Source organism: Fukomys damarensis, unplaced genomic scaffold, assembly GCF_012274545.1.
Source record: "Fukomys damarensis isolate Sample0158 unplaced genomic scaffold, DMR_v1.0_HiC HiC_scaffold_17, whole genome shotgun sequence".
Taxonomy (NCBI): Eukaryota; Metazoa; Chordata; class Mammalia; order Rodentia; family Bathyergidae; genus Fukomys; species Fukomys damarensis.
Genome location: NW_022900929.1, coordinates 28,892,720 through 28,898,235, shown reverse-complemented (window position 1 = coordinate 28,898,235; position 5,516 = coordinate 28,892,720).

Genomic DNA, 5,516 nt, shown 5'->3' with positions numbered 1-5,516 from the left:
CAAGGGGGTCATAGGGCCCAGATGACTCCAGAAAACTGAATGAAACCCCATCTCAAAAGAAGAAATACAAAGGGCTAAGGGTACTGCTCAGTGTGGGCTGCTTCCCTAGCATGTGCAAGGCCATGGTTCCATCCCCAGTACCACAAAAATGTAAGTGGATATACATAAGATTAGACAGGGTGAAAATGAGAGGTAAGTGTACACTTGAAGCAAACAGAGCAGATCGAATAGAGCAAGGGCTCAGATACTGACCAGTAACTGCTGCCCTCAGTTCCGTGATTCTCTTTTTCCACAGATTCTTGGTAGCTCTCCTTTGGTTCAAGGAAGGAGATCATAGGATTCCAGCCCCTACAAAATGAACAACAGGACTGTCACTGACACTTAGACCTGGGAGAATTTCTTCTCTGGGCTCTTATGAAAGGCTGCTGTGCAAAATAATGGTCACCTCCAGCCTGTGTTCATGGATTCATTACTGATTTAGTCTTCCATTTTCTTATCTGAAGATATGAAAATGAGAGCAATAACAAAAACGGATTCATTCCTCTGGTCCTATACAAACCGGTCTCTTTTTATATAACGAAAGGTTTTTAACCTGAAAGCGTGTTTTCTCAAACGAATTTGCTGGGCCTTATTTTTTCAGGCTGTGTCTTCTTTTCCTACTTCTGTCAGTATCATCCATGCCACAGCCCAGGCCTCACATGTGCTAGCTCGTGCTGAGGACCTCAGGATTGACATGCCATAGGCAAAGATCCTCTTTTGTTTTTAAGTCACACGGGCATTTTTCCCATGCATTATTTCAGCAAAATGCATTGTGCAGAGAAAATAAAAGAACAAAAGAGATAAAAGAGGCACTCCAAGGATATGAAGATTCAGTCTGGATCTGGGTACACTGTGGTCTTTATGTAAGTGGATTCCTGCAGGACGCTGCCATTTCCAGAACATCAGCACCTGCCCCTCTCTGCAGTGCCCTCTCTCACCTCTGCTGCATTTGCCTGATTTAGGTACTGAGAAACAGAGGCACAGTCACACCCTAGGGTGGGATTCTGTCACTGGCACCAGATTCTAGAAAAATATAGTACATAACTAAGGGATGTGATATTTAAGGGTTATTGGTATCATTAAACATAATTTTCTTTGCTTAAATCTATTAAAATTTTTAGCCCCCGGAGTTAAGTAAGCTTAACATGATGTTTACTAAGAGTAAAAAAAAAAAAAAAAATCGCTTTGTCGATCCAAAATACCCCAAATGAACATGCAGGTCGTTACTGATGTTAGGTCTGATTAGCACCCTCCCAGTCAGCCATCTGCAGATCCAGTTTGCCTACAATTGGATTCTCCATCCTCGGATTTAGGAAAGGATATTTCTGTGGAACAAGTGAAACATTTTTGAAAACATGATCTGGATGTTGTCCAAGTTGCGGGGCGGTTGTCAGAATTACTGTGGGGCAGCAGCAACATCTTGTGGCCAGAGGGAACACCTGCAAGCTGAAAATCTCCCCTTTGCCTCCTGTTAGTGAAGAAATTGTTACAAAGGTCTTTGAGCGACAGATTTGAGGAAAGAAGGTAGGCAATGGAGGATTGTCAGGCAGGTAGTTAGATACCAGGGTGCCTGAGGGACAGATGGGTTAGGGGTGTTCAAAATAGCTTGTGTTACTAGTTGCATAAAGAAATAAATCCATCAATTTACTTCTAATCATGTGTAATCATTTCTTAGGTCTCAGACCTAAAGTGACCCCACCGAGCCACAGGGATATCTTAGGTCACACATGATGTACAGACCTGGCACTTGGCCACCTGGCTATCTTCTTAGCAAGGTACCCAGCCTTCCTGGCTGCCACAGCCCAATGACATCAGGAAAGGAAATGTCCTTTAAAGAACAGCTCTCTTGTCTTTTGACTTGCTATGTGATTGGAGCCCCAAGCAATCATTGGCCATCTAACAGGACAAGAACACATTGTCCAATTCCTAAGTAAAATACTGGTAAGCCTCATGATCACCCCAGTTTCCTGGAATCCAAGAGTAATTTGTGTGCCTAAAAATGCGCCCAAGCTGGCACTCAGTGCAGATACCTTCATGGCCTGCCTATCCTAGCTGTTTCTCCTTTACAGTAAGTGCTACCTATTCTGCTGCATGGACTGCTTGTCTTGACTGGATTCCATCATTAAGGGCACAGAGAAGCGAGGACCCAGCAAGTGAGGGCCAGTTCCTCATCACAGCAGGACCCGGCTTCCCTGTCACAGGGTGAGCACCAGTCTGCAGGGGCAGCACAAGGACATCCTGACTGGTGTCACCAGGTCACCGGCCACACCAGGGTTATCAGGGAGCACAATCTGGATCACACTGCTGGCAACAGAAGGAAAGGGATCAGAAATCACACAAGGTCCCTGCAAGGTCCAGGGTGCTGGGGCCACAGGGACAGATGCTGGTGACCTGGATGACAGAGGCCACTGCCACTGGCGACAGGCTGTTGACACTGGCGCTGACTTGGAGTGGATACAGCCTCTTCCACCAAGTGGGGGGTGACGGGCCCAAGGAGATGTGTAGCTGGTGACTTTGAGGCTAGGCAGAAATGTAGGTCCCTCGCCTCCACCATCATTTACCCCAAGACAGCGCCCAAGGTGATCTGTTCTGAGGGATGAGGCAGGAGAGGGTGGAGAACACAGGACAATGATTCTGTCTCTATGGGACTTTAAGCTACTTTGGTACTGGAACTGCTGATGTTGAGAATTAGGGGAGAGTTCAGAGTATCCAATGATGTGGGGACCAAAACCAGTGTCAGGAAAGGAGGCTGAGGCATGAGTATGTAGACATGGTTTGGAAATTCACATGTGCCATCTTGTTCCATGATATCCTGTTCTTCCTACAGAAGGACTGTGCTCCTACCTCTGTGCAGAAACCAGTGCCACGTTTCCACTACCTGGATACACTGATTCTACCATGCTTCCCGAATGCTCAAAAGATGTTTTGTCTTAGTCTAATCAGTAAAAACCAAGGCACTGCAATGGGAAAACCACTGAACTTAGACCTAGACAACATGGGTGTGACTGTGGGCTCCTTCGCCTACTCTGTTTCATTAACTTCCTGAAATTTTCTGAAACCCAGTTTCTTTTGTGGGGGATAGGGCGGGTGCTAGGGATTGAACTCAGGCCCTCTGCACTGAGCTACATCCCCAGTTCTTTTTTATTGATTTATTTTTTAAATTTTGAGACAAGGTCTGACGTTGCGATCTCCCCACCTCAACCTCCCAGAGTACTGGAATTCCTGGTGTGTGCCCACTACGCCTGGCGATGAAACTCAGTTTCCTCATATATTTTAAAATACTACTACTGCTCACCTCAGAGTAACTGATTAAAACTGATATGAGCAAGTTGAAAGCGCCAGGCACTTATACTGGACCTATCTGCTTCCTGTTTATTACAAAACACCCAACATATAGAAGAGTGGAGGGTGAGTCCCTAAGAGTCGTGCCTATAGCCACCATCTTGATTCTATAATTAATGTTTTCCTGTGGTCTCTTCATCATTCATCCCACCAGCTTGCCTCCCCCTATAATTCATTGATGACATTATTTACTGATGCATCTCAAAGACACACACATCAGTCCATAATCAGATATTTCCTCGGGATCCTTCTTCTTTAATTTTGGAGATGTTCAAATACAATGAAAAACTCGAGTGCAAACCAGACCCAAGCCCCCGCCTGGCATGACACCACCGTGCTACCCCAGAAAGTCCCCTGTGCCCTTCTGGTAAATTCCTGACTCACCTGAGAGGTGCAGCTGCTATTCAGATTATTTTTCACCACACAGCTTTACTCCCTCTCAAGCTGAGTTAGGGGGATCATCCCTTCCTTTGCCAAGCATGGTGGCCTCACTCAATCTCAGCACGTGGCAGGCTGAAGCAGGAGGATCTCCCAGAGTTCAACACTAGACTGGATTGCACAGAGAAAACCAGTCTCAAAAAGAACAAACAAAAACAATAAAGCCAAAGGGGCCCAAAGCTTCTGTGCTGTGACGGTCGACTCCTCCAACCCCCAAAATACGTGCATTCTTTATAGTGGCAGCAACTTGTTTTTTAAGAGCCGTTGCGTATCCAAGGTGATAAATGCATTCCCAACAACAACGCATACCCGTCTAAGGGGCAGAACAGGGCCATCAATCCAAGAATCGCGAGCGCAATGACAAGTTCCGCCAGCAGGGGGCAGCGAGAGACCATTCTGTCACTGTAGATTTCTGCTATGTACAGCTTTGCGGTCCTAAGTCTTCATTCCTGATTTACAGGAACATACATTTGGTTAAAATGTCAGAAGGAAAGTTTCTGGAATTGGCCAAAAATACATGAAAACTTATGGCATCCTTAAAAAAAAAAAACCGCAGAAACGCCCAAAGGCAAGGACCCATGAGACACTAAGAAAAACGTGGGTCACTCACCACACAGCTCTAATCTATTCCTTCTACAAAGGCTTCTCTCTTGCACGTGAAAAGTCCAAATATCAAAAAAGTAGTGGACAAATGCTGAGCAGAAATATATACAGAAAAAGGCAAAGGCGAGCCACTGCATGGATGATTCTCAACTTCATTCTGAAAAGAAACACGGCAACACAGCCAGATTCAAGATGTCCGTTTCGGAGAAGGCAAATCTTCATTCTTAGTTCTGTTGAGGTGGACTGGGCAGCCTGGGAGGGAAAGGGCGCTTGCTGGCCTTAGGGCTGAGAGTTGAAAGAAAACCAGCTCCCCCAGAGCCAGGTGGGCCCTGAGGGCGGGAACCCCGAGGGGGGGCTACAGGGGCGGAAGTGCAACAAAGAAACAGAGAGAAAGAATACACGTGCTGCTGAAGGCCGAGGAGACACGGAAAGGAGACTCCTGAAGAGGAGCAGGACCAGAAGCTGGGACCGGATGTGCGGCCTTATGACTCGCAGAGAGCCGAGGAAAAACAAAGGACCGAGGCCTCACGGAAAGGACCGAGGAGACGTGGAGGGACACGAAGAGGGGCGAAAAGACCCTGCACATGCGCCACAGCCCTGGATGCCTTGCGTGCAGGAAAAACAGAAGAAGCCGAGGTCTGGCAGAAAGGACCGAGGAGACGCGGAGAAAACCGAGGAGGCACGGAAGGACGGCGGGGGGGGGGGAAGCTGACGGACTCAGATGTGTGGGCTTCCCAGGCAGAATGAGGAGCTCCAGGGGAAACTGGTGGGCTGGAGGCCTAGCGGCCTTGGAAGCCAGAGGTTGGGCGCGCCGCAGTGGCACGTGACCCACAAGGGTGTGAGGACATTTGGGGGAACCCGAGTGCGCCCGGGTAGCGACAGTATCTGGCCGCTCTACCGTGAGGGCCGGAAATGGACGATTCTCTGTGAAGGGATCCGAGTCCTGCTGAAGATGGCAGAGGTGGGTGAGAGCCTAGGGTGTTGATGACTCTGAGTGCGGTCCGGACAGAGTTGAAAGGCAGAGAGGGTGTGTTTGGGGCCAAGGGTCCCTGAGAGCGCAGAGCCAGCCGAGGCCCCGCTGGGTGCGGGGAGTG